This window comes from Rhinolophus hipposideros (genome assembly GCF_964194185.1).
Source record: "Rhinolophus hipposideros genome assembly, chromosome: 2".
In the NCBI taxonomy this organism is placed as follows: domain Eukaryota; kingdom Metazoa; phylum Chordata; class Mammalia; order Chiroptera; family Rhinolophidae; genus Rhinolophus; species Rhinolophus hipposideros.
Genome location: NC_138048.1, coordinates 88,764,449 through 88,785,528, shown reverse-complemented (window position 1 = coordinate 88,785,528; position 21,080 = coordinate 88,764,449).

The window sequence follows — 21,080 nt, the reverse complement described above, 5'->3', positions numbered from 1 at the left end:
AAACTTTGCAAGATAAAGATGATAAATTGGTCACAAAGTAGAACAAAGCTAAAAAAGATCTGAGAGGTAAAAGAATCTGAGAGGTAAAAGAAACCCAGCATACCAGAAAGAAAGAACAAAGAAAATGGAATGGAGAGCACTGTCAAATAAAAAATACATAGTTATTTCCCAGTGCTGAAACTTGCAATTAAAGACTGCACTGAGATCCTGGCACAATGAATGAAGATACATCCCAAGACATGTCATTGTGAAAATTCAAATTACTAAGGATAAGGACAAGATTCTAAAAGTTTTCTTGAGGAAAAAAATATGACCTACAGAAAAATGACAAGTCTGATATCACATTTTCCATCAACAATGTTCAATGTTAGAAGACTGAAGAAATAGCTTAAAGTTCTAATGAATAATGTCACAAGATTCATAAAATATTTCCTGCACCCTTGAAAGGGAGGTTGTTTTAGATTGGACTATATCCAAATGAGGGAGAAAATTAAGACAGAAAAGAATCTTGGCATTCTTGAAACAGTGGAGCCAATTTGTCTCTAGAAGAACAGCAAAGGGAAACTTCAGAATTACAGTTATACAGCAGGCCTGGAGTTCAGCCAATGTAAACTGAGGCAGGAGGCGAAACGGTGACAAAACAGAGCACCTATTACTATTTTGTATCTATTGGTACTGGGGTAAATGTAAGAAAAATCACTACAATTAGAAAATTGAAGACAAAGTCTGTTAAAAACATATCACAATAATCAATGTTCACTGCTTGGATCTGCAGGAAAACATTTACATCTTAATATTCTTACTGACTTTCATCTTTTCCATTAATCTACAGATAAAGCATGGAAGAATTAATCGTTATTAATAGTATTAACCTTACCATTGCAAAAGTTATGTACAGATGATAGAAGTTTCAGGAGAAAAGAACAGAGTGATGCTAAAATGAAAACTATGATCATGAATATCATGTTAAAATGTGAGAAGAAAAATTATGGATGCAGCGTGCTTGGGTTTGCCTTGGTATTTGGCCAAAGTATGCATTTAGTTTACTGCTATAAAATATACTGTCCACAGCTGTTGAAATACGATGTTAGTATTTCACTAAAGATACAAAGTAACTACATGAAGCACTCAAAATAGAAATTTAACAACTGGTTGGAAGGGGGCTGATTGTAAGCCAGCTCATTCTTCATTTATTATAATACATTAGATAATATGTAAAAATTGTAAATCAGGAAATAGGATGAAAAGCATATCATTAAAAGATATGGAAGTGAAAATTAAGCAAAAATGATACAGGGATAGAATAGTTATTTCTAGAAAATGTGTGTATAGATGGAAAAAGAAGCATATATTAATTAAAAGTGCATATATTAATTTGACAAATTGAAAGAATCTTTAAAAGAGATGAGAAAGTAGCAAAAATATGTTTGGTGGGGGTAAAAGAGTTACATTAATAGATATTACTATAATTCATCTCAGAGAAAAAATATGTTTATTTAGAAAGCTCTTTCGATAAATTGCTTAGAGCTGAAATCCCTTTTAACTTCTAGTAATTGTGCATACTATTTATGTTTATCTAGTATTTCACTTCACTTATTTTAATTTTAAAGTATTATACAAATAAGTATGACTCTTGTTATCAGTCTTGTTTCAATAAAAACAGTACATTTAAAACAGGAAATTCAAGGAAGTTTTGTTTACAAAGGGACTATTTAAAAGGTGCAGAATGGGAACCCATAAGGGATGGTGCATTGACTTGGAGCTGAGTAGCAACCAAGATGTCACCAACCTCCAGGTCTAAAGCAACAAGGAGAGGGAATGGTTTCTAGAACTTGGAAGGAAAAGTTTGTGTATAGCGTCACTATGAATGGGGTATTGACTGTTGGGTGGAGGACATAGCCAGCTTAAGGTGACCTTGCAAAGAGAGATTCACAGGAATAAATAAACTGGTTTCGCTCTCTTGCCTCCATAAACTCTTCTACCAGGGATTCCCATTGGTAGAAAGCCAACTAGAAACAGAAGACATGGGAATCTTGATATAGGTTGGCTCCTTGGAGTCAAGAGAATGGTGGAGAAGGGAAAATGGAGGATTTTTGTTATAGTTCAACCTTTAGGCATTCACTTTTCCCTCCTTTTTTCTTTTTGTCTAGGTGGTAAGCTTGTATTTCCAACACAAGGGAACACATAACGTTTTAACAGCTACTGTGTCATAGTGGGATAATATCAACCCAATTACACTCCTATTGAAACCTAGATTATTCTCAATTCATAAAATGTAATACGGAGAGCAGAAGAAAAAATAGGGTAATGTAAAGCGTAACTGCTATACTCCTGACTTTATAGGTAATCATTAAGCCTAGGTTGCATGAAAACGTTATGAGATGCCGTGGGGAATTCCTTGGGTTCCAAACAGCGTTTCTTATCCCTAATATGCACCAGTAATTCCATTTTCCCTAGGTTACTTCTATCAATCTCTCCTCCCAGAAAAATAATCTCCTTTCTCTGCCTGATGGTTCAGAGTTATGAGTAATTCAAAATAGTCAAGGGGCAGTTTCTACTTCCAACTCACCAGAGCCATCCCATATTCTCTGATGAAAACACTTTTTTATTGGATTATAGGACTTACAGACACACCAAGATCAGGATCACAAGATCGGAAGCAAAAATATTTCCAATAGTTTATTTGAATATTTTATAGAATACATAATAATATATAATGTTTTGTTTTTAGTGTTTGCTCCAGGTAATATAATAAAGATCCTTAACTTCACAGTCTAGTTAGAGACAATATTGTACTACGTCACATAACATATAGAAATATTTGCAATTGTCTGAATAAATTCACTTTCCCCACTGTAGTTTATGTTATACATATTATACATATTACATCTACACATATTATAATACCCACAAATCAATGTCATAATTTTGCTTCAAACAGTCATGTACTTAAACATACACATAGGAGATGAATCACCTTTCATATTTACCTAGGTATTTACTATCTCTGATTAGGCAATCATTATTTTAGATATTCAGAGCTAATTATTTTTGATTATTGATTGCTTAAATTGAAACTTATGTTAAAAAGCAGAGACAACAAAGTATTAAAAAACTTTAAAAACTTAAAAGAAGAAATATTGTAATGTAGTGCAGATGTCCTTAAACTGTGTCCATTAGAACACTGTAGCATTTTATGAGGAAACAAGATTTGAGTTCAGGTACTTTTGTCACTTAATGCCTAGTCACTCTTTATTTTTTTAATTTTAAAAATTTTTTTCTTTAAATTAAAGTTTGTTGGGGAGACAATTGTTAGTAAAGTTACATAGATTTCAGGTGTACAATTCTGTAATACATCATCTATATCTCACATTGTGTGTTCTCCACCCAGAGGCAGTTCTCTTTCCATCACCATATATTAGACTCCATTTACCCTCTTCTAGAGCCCCTGAAATGTAAGAGTACATTTCCGTACTCTTAATCTCATATTTTCTAATTTCTAAAGTGACACAAGTCAAGTTTTCAAATACCTAGAAAAATTAAGGCAGGATTCTCAGATGAATAACGGATGTGGTGAAAGCCAGCACAGCTTGGTGAGGACTGTGATAAAGAAGATGTGTCTTGTCCACAGACCTTAGTGGCTTCCAGGCACCGGTCTCTTGTTTTTACAGGTGAACACCAGCCCCAGCCTGTTTTTTCCAGATCTTTAAACATTGGTTTACAATCTCCACTTTTTAAAATGTGATAAGTAGGGCTGGCCCGGTGGCTCAGGTGGTTGGAGCTCCATGCTCCTAACTCTGAAGGCTGCTGGTTCGATTCCCACATGGGCCAGTGGGCTCTCAACCACAAGGTTGCCAGTCGACTCCCTCAAAGTACGGTGGGCTCCGCCCCCTGCAACTAGCAATGGCAACTGGACCTGGAGCTGAGCTGCGCCCTCCACAACTAAGACTGAAAGGACAACAACTTGACTTGGAAAAAAGTCCTGGAAGTACACACTGTTCCCTAATAAAGTCCTGTTCCCCTTCCCCAATAAAATCTTTAAAAAATGTGATAAATAATTCAAAAGATTTATAAAGATTGTGTTAAAGAGCATGTTCTGTAAAACAGATTCATCCTATGATAGATGAGCGATCTATGACCCTTGGATTAGCTAATTTTTAACCAATCTTCAAATACTGTAATTTTGTGATTCTGTGGGACTCAATAAGAATGAAGAATGTTAATCAGGGCCACCTATTAATAACTTTGGTGTATTGTTGCTGCCGGAATAACATAGTGTGGAGTTTTAGTACAGAAAATAGAAGTTAGTCATCTGTTTTTGAATTATTGTTAAGGTATAACAACTATTTTCGGTTACTGAGAAAGAAAAAGGTCTTCAAAGACTCTCATTTACATAGGAGAAAGCTTTTAGGAGATCTGTAAGTAGAGCTTTTATGAAATGTTAATGCACACGTGTGGTAGATGGTTGAGAATCAACAGGATGAAATTCCAGTGGGGTTGTAACTGGACTAGATTTATGGGACTCAACTCAATCACCAAGTGTATTACTAAAAGGAGGGTAAAAGCCTATGTAAGGATCCAGCTATTGGTCACATGTCCTGATCCAGAGAAGAGATAAAAGCTTATATGGATCTCGTGGAAACCTGCCAATACTTGTCTCCATAATACATGATAAAACTCTGACAGTAAGCTACTCCTGGGAGTTTGGTATTAAATTAGAGAGGCGGCAGCTCTCCTTTCTGCTGTTTTCAGATAGCTGGACATGGCTTTCTAACATGCTGCTAATGTAGAAGCCAAAAGATGAAAGTTCTATTTTAATATCTCTCCAACACCTCATCTTTTCAATCTCTGTTGTAACGTGGTTTAGAGGTATGGAAATATTAATGTGTGATATGCCCCATTCACTATGCTACAACTTTCTTAAGATAATATTACACATGCATAGGTTAAAGATTGTCTCAGGAAACAGCATTTTACTCTTTCTACAAAATATGTATGTAAGTACTTGTGCTTTAGTCCGAGATCATTTTTGTCCTGAGAAATTAGAAAGTCAGTCAGTCTAACTTACATTTAATGAGGAGGAGACAATTTTATTTTTCAAATAGCAATCACCATAATTATTTTGCATTAAAGTATCTTTATTTACAATAATACTGATCTTTGTAATAGAGGAAGTAGAACTTGGGCTGGGGGAACAGAAGAGGAAAGAGGTACAGAAAGGAGGGTAGAAGACTGCACTTGCATAATGTGAATCCTCCTTGGAATCACCCCAAATTTTTAATGAAGACCACTAACCTCACATTTTTTTGATTTTAATAATTATGGTAAAATATATATAACACAAAACTTACCATTTGAACCATTTTTGAGTGTAAAGCTCAGTGGCATTAAGTACATTCACTTTGTTGTGCTACCATCACTGTAATTTATCTCCAGAATTTCTTCATCATCCAAATTGAGTGTCTGTACTCATTAAACACTAAATCTCCATCCTCCCCATCCCTCAGCCCCTGCCAACCACATTCTACTTTCTGTCTGTGTGAATTTGATTACTCATATAAGTGAAGTTATACAATGTTTGTTCTTTGGTGAGAAATTTTTATTGAGATTGTTTTGTGTTGTGGAAATCAATGAAAGGGCTGAATTTCACGTGAGGAACAAGATGGGTGGGTCAGCGGATTCTGAAGAAAGCACAGGTGTCTGGAGGCAGAGGGGGCTTCAAGAATATGATAGAGGTTGAAACTAGAACCACAAGGCCTAATCTGGCAGATGCGATTAGTCTGTAGAGTGCTTTAAAACATTTGAATTGCATGACATCATTTAAAATTGGGGAAATTTTAATAAAGATTCAGCTTTGTTGTACATCTTGTAAAATCTGTCAATAATGGGCACACATTTCCGTAGTGACAATCAGATAGGCAGCATATGCAACTCCAGTTTTTTCCTTATACCCATAATGCTTTATTTATTCATGTTTAGTTTATTCATAGGATGTATAATATTCATAGTAATCTGAATATTCATGGTAATTTTGAAATGGGTGTTTACATCTCCACACATACAGAGTTGGATCCAAGTTTATCCAGATGTTGAGTGGCAGAGAGGCTTCCTATGACATCTGGGCTACAAATCAAAAAGAAGCATTTATTGGGAGGATATAGAGTTGTCCTGTGGACACCAATGGAAGACAATTAGTGGGTTTTGTGGGAACCCTGAAACAGAACAGAAGTTAGGCAGCAAAACAGACTCCTTTTCTAGTTCTCATTCGACTGTGAAAGCACACTTTCTACTCTTTGCATCTTTTATATGTCTGCTATATTCTGCATATTCATATCACAGTATGTCTGCTGCTTTTCAGGACAAAATTGCGTTTCTACTATGGCTCTTGTAGGCTCCTACAATTCCTGCTTGTTCAAGTGCCACCAATCGATTATAGATTCTGAATCCCAATTTATGTCCTCAGGAGAGAGAATCTGGTGTCCTGGTTCACATCCACTCAGCCTCATCCCTGATTTAGCTTTGCTGCTGCAGAGAGCTCTGGGCAGGCTTTCACCCACTTCCGATTGATAGACTCAGATCTTTGCTTTTTGCCCTGAAACTCCTTTGATGCCAGTGATGCCCCTGGGAGCTCACTTTGTCCATGTCCATTGGCTGGTACGTGTGAGGGAGTTAACATCCTTGGGGGTTAACATTCCCTTGAACAATGAGGAGTGAGAGCTGCTGCCTCATAAGTGCTCCTGCTTTTTCATCCTTCTAGCTTGTGATTCTGGGAGGTGTTCTGTACACTTTTCTGGAAGTCCAAGCAGAATTGAGCCCCTTATGTCCACAGTAGCCATCTCAATATCACACCTTATTATTGGCCTTTCCTCCTTCCCTATCTCACTCTTTTCATCTCCTCACCCTGCCCACTGTGATCACTTCCTGAAAAATACTAGGGCATTTAATTCCCTCTAGATACCTAAACCAACCTGCTCACAAGTCTTGTCATAGGCTCTGCTTTTCGGGGAAACCATGCTGAGACAGGCTGGTTTGTGTCAGGTGTTTACCCATTTGGTATGGGTTGAATTGTGTCCCCCCAAAAGATATGTTGAAGTCCTCACCCCAGGTACCTCATATTATGACTTTATTTGGACATAGGGCTGTAGTAGATGTATTTGATCGAGATGAGGTCATGCTGTAGTTGGGTGGGTCCTCAATCTAATATAACTGGTGTCTTTATAAGAAGAGACAAACACAAAGAGGAGAGAACGCTACATAATGATGGAGGCAGAGATTGAAGAGCTGTAGCTGCAAGCCAAAGGACACCTAGAATCACCAGCAACCACCAAAAGTTAGGAAGAGGCAAGAAAGAACTGTCTTTTGCATTTTCTGAGGGAACTTGGCTATCTTGATACTTTGATTTTAGACTTCAACCTCCAGAACTGTGAGATAATAAGTTTCTGTTGTTTTAAGCCACCTGGTCTGTAGTTCTTTGTTATAGCAGCTCTAGGAAAATAATACACCACTGTTGTAACCTTTGTTGCTAGATAGTGAGCACATATGTGTGGCCTATGGTCTACTTATCAGGGGCTAGTCTATGAGAGCAGTGGATGTGGTCAGGTTATTTAATAAGGGGACAGGGCTAGAGTGGAAGCCATGGGCATCTATAACATAAGTGGAAATGTTTGTAAAAAAGGTAAAATGATGATAAAAATAAAAATGGAGAATCAATCAAAAATAGGTAGAGCAAAATTCTCTATTAATACTGTACTAGCAATAGTACTATGTTTTCCTGACTTTTGTTTTTCTCCTGGGTACACAACTAGACCATGTTTCTCGGTCTAGTTCATTAAGTTATGTGAAAGAATTCTGGCCATAAATCAACTTAACTCAATAAGCTGATAAGCATATTTCTGATGCAAGGGATATGGATCCATATTGATTCGTAAGAAGAAATGTGATACAAAAACCAATCAAATATCTATAAGTTAATATGAAGGTTTCTCAATCAGTACAGGATCTCAGCTCTCCTAAGACATTTAACTCCTTTCTGATATCTAAACCAACTCATCCTCTATGAACCTTGGGATGAGAAAAAGTCTCACAAGCAAAGGCATGTCTGTGGAGGCTCATTGACATTATGAGATCTGTGGATGAGGCCTTCCATGTGTGGGAAGAAACTTACATTAGATTTTGTTGTATATTTCTAGAATCAAATAATTGCTTATTGTTTCTCCAAGATTCTTTGGTTAAGGCACTGTTATGTCCATTTAAAATGTTTTCCCATAAAAATCATCACCTGTAGACATAGCAGCAGAAACAGCCAATACTTCCTTAATAATTGGGTAGGGTACTGTGCTCGTACATAAATTATATAGAAACACATTACCTTTGAGAAGACTGTAATCTCACAAACTCTGCCTGCAATATGGAAAACAATTGGAGACAACCAACAATCAATGTGAGTATAACAAACAGGAATTGATTACAACAGTAAAGAGAAAGTTTGCCTAGGATGGTTGTGTTTGAAATGGAGAGAAGTAGTGGGTTTGAGAAATATTTAGGAGAAAAATCTACCAGAATCAATGAATTGAGTGAGTTGGAGGTAGGTATTGAAGACGACTTTTAGGATTGGGATTCTCTTAGAAGGACAGATGGTGGTGCCTTTGGCTATGATGTGGAGCAGTAGAATGGGGTTGAATTTGGTTTCAGACTTGTTGAATCTGAGGTATATTTTAGTAGGTACTTATGTAGGCAGTCTACAGCTCAGAGGAGTGGTCTGAAGTGGAGATGGAAATGTAAGGCATTTGGTTGTGGGTAGTAATGAAGCCACAAGTGTGGATGCATTTCAATAAGGTGACAGTGTAGAGTGAGAAGGCAAGGAGCCCTAAGGGTGATATTGAGGGAGTCTATAGAGTTTAGTGATTGAGAAGAGAAGAATAATCCTGCAACCAATTCCCAGAATTGAACAAGTTCATAGACCCAGGGACCCTTGCATGAATGAAAGGATGGTGGGCCCCATTTAGAAAAAACTTTGCCACACATCAAAAAATGTATAGTATAAATATTCTTCCTAGCCTTCCTGAGAGGCCTATGACCACTTTCCAGTTAACTGTGTACTGGGGAAAAGTAAATAATCAGGTATTTCAAGGATTTCTAGACACTGACTTAGACATTAGTTCATGGCGGTCTTAAATGCCATTAGGGTTCACTAATCAGAGTTGGGGCTTAATAAAATCAGGTGATCAATGGAATTTTGACTTGTGTCCACTTAACAGTGGGTCCCGTAGGTCTCGGAACCTTGTCGTTATTCCTCAGTTCCAGAATGCATAATTGGCATGAACATACTCAGAGAATGGGAGAATTCCCACATAGGTTCCCTGACCTGTGGTTAAAAAAAAGAAAAAGCCAAGTTTAGGTCACCTGAGCTTCCTCTACTTATCAAAATAGTAAACCAAAAGTAATACAGTATTTATGGAGGGACTGCAAAGATTAATTCCCCTGCAAAGATTTGAAAGAAGCTCGGGTGATGGCTCCTGCATATCTTAATTCAACTTACCTTATTGGTCTGTGCAGAAGACATGGATTTTGAAGAATTAAAGTAATCATCACAAAGTTAATCAGGTGGTGATTTATTTTTAAAAGACTTTTATCAAAAATATGGCTAACGTACAACATTATATCAATTTCAGGGGTACACCATAGTTGTTCAACATTTATGTACCTAAAGAAGTGATAACCATGATAAGTCCAGCAACCATCTGACACTACCACTCTTTAACAATATTACCGAGTTTCCCTGAAAATAAGACCTAGCCGGACCATTAACTCTCATGTGTCTTTTGGTGCAAAAATTAATGTAAGACCTGGTCTTATTTTAATATAAGACCAGGTATAATATAATATAATATAATATAATATAATATAATATAATATAATATAATATAATATAATATAATATACCAGGTCTTACATTAATTTTTGCTCCAAAAGGCGCACTAGAGCTGATGGTCCAGCTAGGTCTTATTTTCGGGGAAACACAGTATTGACAATATTCCCTATGCTGTATATTACATCCCCATGACTTATTTGTTTTACACCTGGAAATTTGGGCCTCTTAGTCCCCTTCACCTCCCCTCTGTTTAAATTTTTCAGTGACAGTTGACACTCAATATTATTTTTTATTAATTTCAGGTATGTAGCATAGTAGTTAGACATTTATATAATTTAAGATTAGCCTAGTACCCACCTGACTAGTACCCATCCTATAGTACCCATCCTATAGTACAACCTGCCACTATACATAGTTATTACCGTATTATTGACTATATTCCCTATGCTTTACTTCACATCCCTATGACTACATGGTAACTACCAATTTCTACTTCTTAATCCCTTCATCTTTTTCACCCTGACCCCAACCCCCTCCCATCTATCACCCCGAAAGATCTAGTACCCAGCTGATACCATACATAGTTATTACAATATTATTGATTATATTCCTTATACTATACCCTACATCCCCATGACTACTTTGTAACTACCAATTTGTATTTCTTAATCCCTTCCCCTTTTTTTACCCTCACCCCACCTCCAACACCCCTCCATCTGGCAACCATCAAAATGTACTCTGTATCTATGAGTTTGTTTTTTGTTTTGTATGTTTGTTTACTTTATTCTTTCGATTCCATGTGTAAGCAAAATCACATTGCATCTGTTTTCTCTGTCTGACATACTCCACTTACCACAGTATGCTCCAGGTCCATTCATACCGCCACAAAGGGCAAGAACCCATTCCATTCCATGGCTGAGCTTTATTCCATAGTATTTAAGTACAACCTCCTCTTTATCCATTCATCCATCAATGGACATCCAGGTCACCTCCACATCTTGGCCATTGTAAACAATGCTGCAATGCACATATCCCCTCAAAGTAGTATGTTGGGTTTCTTCAGATAAATATCCAGAAGTGGGATTACTAGGTCCTTCTTTGTCTCTTGTGATAGCCTTTGTTTTAAAGTCTATTTTGGCTGGTATAAGTGTTGCTACTCCAGTTTACAAATTTTTTTTTGGTTTTGTTTTGTTTCCATTTTCATGAAATAACTTTTTCTATTCCTTTACTTTCTGTCTGTGTGTGTCTTTCAATCTGAAGTGAGTCTCTTGTAGGTAGCATATGTAAGGGTTTTGTTTTCTTATTTATTCAGTCACCCTATGTTTTCGACTGGAGCATTTAATCCATTTCCATTGAAAATAATTGTCGATAGATAAGTAGTTATTGCCATTTTATTATTCATATATACTTTTTTCCTCCTAAAGAAGTCTCTCTAACATTCCATGCAATACAGGTTTGGTGCTGATGAACTCCTTAAGCCTTCTCTTGTCTGGGAAGCTTTATCTGTCCTTCAATTCTAAATGATAGCTTTGCTGGGTGGAATAATCTTGGTTGTAGGTCCTTACTTTTCATCACTTTGAATATTTTCTGCCAATCCCTTCTGGCCTGCAGAATTTCTGTTGAAAAATCAGCTGACAATCTTATGGGAGCTCCCTTATAAGTAACTAGTTGCCTTTCTCTTGCTGCTTTTAGGATTCTCTCTTTGTCTTTAACCTTTGCCATTTTTTTTTTCAGAGTGAAATGATTATATATTTAGAATTAGCCAGCTGGGCTCAGTTTAGAAGATCCCAATTTTGTTGGCAACACCTGAAGAATCATAGTCAGGAGCCAGTTGAACATATGCCTTCTTCTCTCCATCAGGCCTGATCAAGGTGTTGACCTTTGCCATGTCAATGTCATAGAGCTTCTTCACAGCCTGTTTGATCTGGTGCTTGTTGGCCTTGACATCCATAATGAACACAAGTGTATTATTGTCTTCTATCTTCTTCATGGCTGACTTGGTCGTTAGAGGGAATATGATGATGGCACAATGGTCAAGCTTGTTTCTCCTGGGGCGCTTTTTCAAGGATATTTAGGCTGCCTTTGTTGCTGGAGTGTCTTGGGCCTTCAGAAGGTGGGTGATGTGTGGATCTTATTTTTTTGTGTGGCTGTGGACACCTTCAGCACTGCTGTCTTTGTCTTCAAAGCCTTTGTTTTGGCTTTGGTTTTGAGAAGGGCAGGGGCCTCCTTCTTCATTTTCAGTGCCATCTTTGTGAAAAGGAACCTTTGCCATTTTACTTATGATGTGTCTTAGTGTTGGCCTGTTTGGTTTTATCTTATTTGGGATTCAGTGTACTTCCTGGGCTTGTATGTCTATTTCCTTCATCAGGTTAGGAAAATTTTCAGTCATTATTTCTTCAAATAGGTTTTCAATTCATTGTTCTCTCTCTTATCCGTCTGGCACCCACCAACCCCCGGGGACCCGCCATGATGCAAATATTGTTATGCTTGATGTTGTCCCAGAGGTCTCTTAAGCTATTTTCATATTTTTGGATTCTTTTTTATTTTCTTATAGGTTATTTTCTGCTACCTTATTTCTTAAATCACTGATTTGATCCTCTACTTCATTTAGTCTGCTGGAGATTCCTTCTAGTGCATTCTTCACTTCAGTTAATGTATTCTTTACTTCTGACTGGTTCTTTTTTATGGTTTTTATGTTCTTTTTAAAAAAAATCAAGTGGTGATTTCAAATGCAGCTGCTGTTCCAGATATGTTTTCTTGCTGAAACAAATAAACCCATATCGTGACATCTGGTATGTAGCTGTTAAACACTGCAAATGACTATTTCTCTATACCTATTATTAAAGACCATAAGAGTTTGCTTTCAGCTGACAGAGCTGACAGGGTAGTAGTACACCTTCAATGTATTGTCCAGGCCTATTTCAACTCTCCAGCCTTATGTCATAATCTAGTCTGCAGGCACCATGATCAGCTTTCCAGTCCATCTCATTGAACCACTATGTTGATGATAGTGTGCTGATTGGATATGGTGATGAAGAGTAGTAGTGACTCTAGATACCTTATTAAGACACATCCAAGCCAGAGGGTGGGAGATAAATCCCATCAAATTGACACCACAGTGAAATTTCTACAGTTCCACTGTCTGGGGTATCTCCAGATATTTTTTCCAGTCCTAAAGACAATTATTTGCATTTTTGTCTTTTCTACAACACAGAAAGAGGTACAATGCCTACTAAGCCTTTTTGAACTTTAGAGGTAACATATATGTTATTGAAGTATGCCATTCTGACTCATTTATCAGGTGTCTTGAAAAGCTCTCAGTGTTGAAAGATGCCAAGAATATGAGGAGGACGTATAACAAGTCCAGATTTCTCTCCAGCTCGTTCTGCCAACTGGGAAAATATAGGCTATATGATGGTGCTTGAAGTGTCAGTGGTGAATAGGGTTGCTATATGGGGCCTTTGGCAGGATCTTATAGGTAAATCAGAGCACAATGACTTTTAGGAGCAAAGCTATGCTATCCTCTGTAGATAACTGTTCTCATTTTGAGAATCATTTTAACTATGGCCACCAAGCTATCAAGGAACCTGGGAGTCCTTGGATGTTTATGGGTGTCTGATCCAACTTGTGATGGAAGGTTGCATGATAACTTGATGGCCTGTGAGCAAGCTAGTTCTTGAAAGTAGAAAAGACACATGGTAGTGTATACAGTGACACTCTATCATCAAACAGAAGTTATATGTATTGTGATTGGGCTTATGTGGTCACTGAAAGCACAAGTACGAGGTGTGATAAAAAATATGATGAATGTTTAAATTAAAGACAGTTTATTACAGTAAAAGACACATTGTCATTAATTCCCCTCAAAATACTCCTCATCACTTCTAGCACACTTATCCCGTTGTTCTTGCCACTTTATGAAACAGTTGGGTTAGATACCCCTAAACATCCAGTTTATGATGGGAAGCTTAGGTTCCTTGATAGCTTGGTGGCCATAGTTAAAATGATTCTCAAAATGAGAACAGTTATCTACAGAGGATAGCATAGCTTTGCTCCTAAAAGTCATTGTGCTCTGATTTACCTATAAGATCCTGCCAAAGGCCCCATATAGCAATCCTATCCACCACTGACACTTCAAGCACCATCATATAGCCTATATTTTCCCAGTTGGCAGAACGAGTTGGAGAGAAATCTGGACTTGTCATACGTCCTCCTCATATTCTTGGCATCTTTCAACACTGAGAGCTTTTCAAGACACCTGATAAATGAGTCAGAATGGCATACTTCAATAACATATATGTTACCTCTAAAGTTCAAAAAGGCTTAGTAGGCATTGTACCTCTTTCTGTGTTGTAGAAAAGACAAAAATGCAAATAATTGTCTTTAGGACTGGAAAAAATATCTGGAGATACCCCAGACAGTGGAACTGTAGAAATTTCACTGTGGTGTCAATTTGGTGGGATTTATCTCCCACCCTCTGGCTTGGATGTGTCTTAATAAGGTATCTAGAGTCACTACTACTCTTCATCACCATATCCAATCAGCACACTATCATCAACATAGTGGTTCAATGAGATGGAATGGAAAGGTGATCATGGTGCCTCCTCCAAATACTTCCCATCAAAATTAACTGTTTCCTCAAAATAACCCCCATCAAAAAGAACTGTTTCACTTTCTGAAACAGTTCTTGAAGTCCTCTTTCATGAGTGTCTTTAGTTGCACTGTCATGGTTGCCTCAATGTCCTGAATCGATTTCATGGTGATTTTGACTTTGGTGCCAGAAGTCACACGGTGCCAGATCTGGTGAATAAGGTGGATAAGGATACACCATAATGTTTTCATTTGGCAGAAATTGCCATACTGAAGTGATACATGACACAGAGCATTGTCATGATGGAGGATGAAACCATTTGCCCATTTCACAGGCGGTTTTCTAAGGACATTGTTTCTTAAGCATTCTAATAAGCCCTTATAATATTCAGACTTCACCGTAGTGTTCCTGGGTACAAACTCAGCTCTCACAATTCCATCAAAATCAAAAAACACAATTAAAATCACCTGGATAGCACTTGGCAGCAGCATTCACCATATTGTTTGATCACAGCTCATAAGTTCATATGCAAGTGGATCAGGCGGCCGTGGTCCAAACTGCTTCTGCATTGCCTCCTTTCTCTCAGCCTGCATTGAAAATCTAATGGGAATTTTCCCATGACCAGTAAACTAGGGAAGACAGTTATTCATGTTATGCTGATACCAGCAGAATGTGGATAGTTGCAGTACTATAACCTGGCTTTGGGTTGGCCCTGAATGTCAGTGAAGGGAAATCTTAGTTGGAAGAAATCCAAGCTGTTCGGATCTTGTTGCTCATTTTGCTTAGAAAGAAAGATAGCTGGAGATACAGATCTGTATTATTTCACAGAAAGCGAATGATTTGGCTTGATGGGGTTAGGGGCTTGGGAGCAACATGCTTGGAAAATTAGTGACACAGAAGTTAGGGGAAAAAGTACATCAATAGACCTCTCAGAATGGGCACAAAGTGTTTGCATTTGTGTCCCATATGAATGATCTCCAAAAAACAATTTCTGCAGAGGAAAACTGTAATAATAGGTGGACAAGATGACCTGTTCTCTGGGTATAAGTTAGCTTCTTAAACCAAGCAGCCCTGCTCTTGCTCAATGGGCTCATGAACAAACAATGGCAACATGAATGGAGATTATATATGGGCTCAGCAACATGAATTTTCACTCACTAAGGCTCATCGAGCTTCAGACACTGCTGAGTCTCTAACCTGCCAGAAGTGGAGATCAACATTGAGCCCCCAACAGGGCACTCTTCCTGGAGAGCATTACCCCATTACCTGGTGGCAGGTTGGTTACATAGAGTCATTTGTATCATGGAAGAGGTAGCATTTGTTCTCACTGGAATAGACATTTACAATGGACACAGATTTAACTTCTTTTTCCTGCAATATTTCTGCGCAAACTACCTTCCGTGAACTTATTGAATATCTTAAGAGTCATGGAATTCTACACAACATTGCTTCTGATCACGAAATTCCTTTTATAGCAAGTGAAGTTCAGTGAGGAGCTCATGCTCATGTAATTCACCATCTTTACCACTTATCCTGAAGCTGCTGGCCCAATAGAATAATGGAATGGCTTTTTCTAACTCTGTTATGGTGCCAGCTATGTGGCAGTACCTTGCAAGTTTCTGATCATTTTCTCTAGGATACAGTATATGTTCTGTATCAATGACTGACCAATAGTATATGACGTTGTTTCTCCCATAGCCAGTATTAACCAAAGGGCGGTAATGGGAGTTGATCCTCTCACTGTTAAACACAGAGATCCACTAGTAATATTTCTTGTTTGTCTTTCTCACAATTTTGGGCTCTTCTAGTCTAGAAATTTTAGTTCCCAAAGAAGAAATAACTTCACCAGAGAATACAGTAGTGGTTCCACTAAACTGGAAATTGAGTCTGCCACTTGACCACTTTGGACTCTTCAGGCCAGTAAACCAATACTCAAATAAGGGTGTCACTCTACTGGTTGGTGTGATTGATCCTGACTATGAAGAGGAAATTATGTTGCTTCTATCTAATTGGGATAAGGAGGAAAATTTCTGGAATGCAGGAGATCCCCAAGGTGCCACTTATTATTCCCATGTCCTCTGATTAAAATCAATGGGAAACTACAACCTGAAACACACGATGCCAATGATCTAGATCCATTAGGAATGAAGGTTTGAGTCACCCTTCCAGGCGAAGAACCGTGACCAGCTGAGGAGCTTGCTGAAGGCAAAGGGGATATGGAATGGGTAGTAGAAGAAGGCAGGTAGGTGTAAATACTAGTTGTGACCACATGAACAGTTTCAAAAACAAAGATTATAATATTTGAGAAATTTTCTTAATTTTGATATGAATGTTATGTGTATATACACCATTTTTTCTTCTCCTAATATCAGAAGAAATATTGATGCTCAAAAATCACATGTAAATAGGACGAGGTGTAGAGTTTTGAAAAATGTGTAGCTATTTGAGTCATCTTTCATTATCTAAGTGGGCAGTTGGAGTATCCTCTTTTTACAGTTGGAAGCTGGTCAACTTAATGAGGGAGATGTAAGTACCAACACTTCTGTAGTTCCTGTGTGGTTTATGAGAACAGAATCTGATCGATCAGAATAGAATTCTTGGAACAAATTGCAGGTGTCGGAGACTGCTGCTGTATTGTCTCCATAAAAAGTTTACTTTTTTTATTGGGAGAAAAAAAGAACAAATGGGTAAATGGGTCCATCTTTCAATTAAAGGAAAGAATAAAACATTATTATGGGATAGATAGTTTTATACGACATGGAGCTGCTATATGGTTATAGTAACACATTTTTAAAGAGAAATTAACTCAGAAGAATTTTCTTTCTCTTCCTAGTTAGAGCTTCCTATGAGACACTGTTCCAAACAAATATGAAAATTTTGATCAAATTGTCTACATGCTGTTTTCTTTTTAATTGGAAGGAGCCTATCATAAAATAGACAACACACCAGGAATAATTAGATTATAGGGAAAGAAATGAAAACACTAACTCAAAAAAGTGTGTTCACTCTTTTGTTCATTGCAGCATTATTTACAATAGCTAAGACATGAAAGTGACTTAAGTGTCCATTGATGGATGAATGGATAAAGAAAATATATGTATATATATTTTATATATATTTACAAATGTATGTAAATATATGTATATATATGTATATATATGCAACAGAATATTATTCAGTATAAAGAAATCTTGCCATTTGTAACAACATGGAAGGATTTGAGGGCATTATGCTAAGTGAAATAAGTCAAACAGAGAAAGACAAGTACTGTGTGATTTCACTTATACTTGGAATCTAAAAAACGAAAACAAAAAACTCAACTCAGACACAGAACAGATTAGTGTTTGCCAGAGGTAGGGGGGTCGAGGAGAGTGGGTGAAATGGGTGAAGGTGTTTAAAAGGTTAAAAACTTCCAGATATAAAATAAATAAGTCCAGGGGATGTAATGTACAGCATGATGACTACAGTTAATAATACTGTATTATATATTTAAAAGTTGCTAAGGAGTAAATATTAAAACTGTTCATCACAAGAAAGACAACTATAACTATGGTGATGGATGTTAACAAGACATATTGTGGTGATCATTTTACAATATTTACAATATTGAGTTATTGTGTTGTGCATCTGAAACTAATACAATATCATTTATATCTCAAAAATTAAATTACGGTTAAAAACAAAAACCAAACAAAACCCAACTTTCTGTGTGCTCCTAGACAGGACTATGCAATATTATCCTAGTTCAGTGGTTCTTATTTGGAGGTGATTTTGTCTGTCAGGGACATTTGGCAATGTCTGAAGATATTTTTGGTTGTCACAATGGGGTAAGGTGAGAAGGGTGGAGTGGAAAGGGGTTGCTACTGGCCTCTAATAGGTAGAGGTCAGGGGTGCTGCTCTATGTCCTACAATGCACAGGTCAGTGCCCCACAACAAAGATATTTGTTGCCTAAAATTTCCATGCTGCTGAGGTTGAGAAACTGTCATAGATTTAAACAAAAACTGTGTAGTTTCTGACCTTCTAATGTATTACATATCAGTTCATCAATATTTTTTTGCATCAGTTATATATTTTAAAACATGAATTTAATATGTGTTACCACTTAGCTCTTCATCTCTAGGGTGAGAATTGAAAAAAATCTGCATTTATGCTAAATATATACCGGGGGTGCCAAAAAAATGTATACAAGTCGACACTTTGGTCAGTGGTGCTCAAACAGTAGTTCGCCATAATCAGAAGTGTCTGGACACTGGTGGTAACCGCTTTGAGCACTTGTAATTGCAAAAGTCAAACATGACTTGTATTCGTCTTTTGTTATTGGTATACATTGAGTATTACAATTTTAATATAGTTTTCCTTTCTTAAAATATGTATACAAGTTTTTGGCAACCTCTGTATTTAGTAAAATAAGACACCTGTCTTCATATTTGGAGTCTTCAAATACAGTAATCTTTGAATTAAAGTATGCATACTCTTGGAGACCATAAAGGTTTTCTGGAGGATACATCATCATGTATCAGTATAAGGAAATTAATTATTGTATCCACAACTTTCATATGCAGTCTTATAAAATAAATCTGCCTAAGAACCTCTCTGTGGTTTTCCAGGTCTCTTTTCTAACTCTCCTTTCATAATTTTCTTTCTTTCACCATACAAAAGAATCACATACTTCTCACCTTTTAAAATCGTATCACATTGGAGTTACAAAAACCTCTGGAAACTATTAATGGAATTGTTTGAGAATGGATCCCTCCTGAGGGGAGAAAAGAAAAAGCTTGAGTATGAAATATTGAAGGCAGTGGTGGTGACAAGTTTAATTTAGGATCGAAACCCAAGACAACACTATTTTTACCTGTGCTGGTTTTCCCCACTATTTGTCTACATTAGAAAATAATTTAGAAGTGAGAAAGTTGTCACATAATTGGATATTAATTATGTGAATTTGAAATTAAGTTAGATTTTTTTGGGGGTTCAGTTTATACATTATGAAATCCAATTATAGTACAGCTCTTAAACACAGGATGTCACCAAGGACAAACCTAAGAGATAGCATTGTTTATGTCTAAATCAAATAGCTACACTTTTTGGAAGATCATGTGCTGACTTCCCTATTCTCTCTTCTGTCTATCAATTGCCATCCTTGTTCTGTGTGTTCCCAAATATAGTAGCAATCATCATTCTATTTCTTTTTTCTTAATCAAGAAATGGCTGGCAATGAAGATTTCTTAGAACTCTGGAGGTACACAAAAAGAGTCGATAAACATTTTTGTTTATATATTTGATCCTGGCCTTGTAGGGATCACCCCTGTGACAGCATTGCTTAGTGGTCTGCCAATGATCATTCAGAAATGGGGCTCAAACACCTTAACCCAGTAAGACTCCTACTCTCTTCCTATTTGTGTGACTATATGTTTGGGAACATATTCAAAATTCAGGCAGTTTACAAGTCTGTTGCAGCGTTTGATTCCTTCCAGGCCCTCTCACTTCTTGGCTGTGCCTGCATATGGCCTCATGGCCAATCAGGGGTGAACGGGTAGCTAGAGCCTTTTCTGGTCTCTCCTGTACTTGTGCAGCCTGTTGCAGCCCTTCGAATTTCCAGAGACTTGTGAGAACTTACCCAGTCCCACTTGAATGAGACTGTGAGACTATGGTTGTCTCCTTCTCCAGTCTTCTGGTTCCTTTTCTAGCTCGCCTGCCATTTTGCTGCTTGCTCTGACCAGGACTACAGCCTCAGGATTGCTTTGTCATCGGCCTTCCCTGTTTGTTGGCCACAGAGATAGCTACTATTTTGGACAATGCCCGCAGTAATGGAGTTGTTCAGTGCTCTACTCATGCTTTACTCCAAACCAGCGATCCCCCTCCGACAGCAACGCTGCTATTTTTCACAGCTCGCCTGCCCTCATTTATCTACCATACTGGCAAAGCTGGAGGAAAATGGGGACGGGAGCAGACCCAGACAATCCATATAGACACAGTTCTTTCTGGAGGTTTTTCTTGAATAAATACATCTCCATTTTTTGTGTGCCTTTGGTCAATTTCTGGAGTCTTGAAACTCATTTTCTTTCTTTTTTTTTTTTTGGACAATTTTCTTTAGCTTTATCATTGTTTTTGAGGGAGAGCATTTGCTAAGTTTCTTATTCTGTCATTGTAGAAGTCCCTGCTCTGAAATATTTAATTGTTGATAAGCATTATTCACTTCCTAGTTTTCAGTCATGTGGCTGATAGTTGAGATGCCTAGATAATAAACAAGTGTATTTTACCTGTGGCTCCATAAATATTACGTTCTGATTTCTGGGACTATATGTATAAATGGACATGTAGATGAGCAGGACTAATTTTCTTCATGTTTTAGAATGAATGGTCTGTACTTATTCTTGGATGTTTACATCTCAATTCTGAGATGCAGGATGATGGAGCAGGAGATAAAATTGAAAGCTCTTGAAATTGTCTAGATAGTAGAATAGATATTTATGATGTTTAAGATGTCTTCTCTCTTTTTCTTGATGACCTTTGAGTAGTATGAAGTAACGGGGGTCAACCATTAATGGTAGAAAATGTACAACCTATTTGAAACGAAGTCTTTGAGGCATCCCAAGAGCTGACCTGACAAGCTTTTG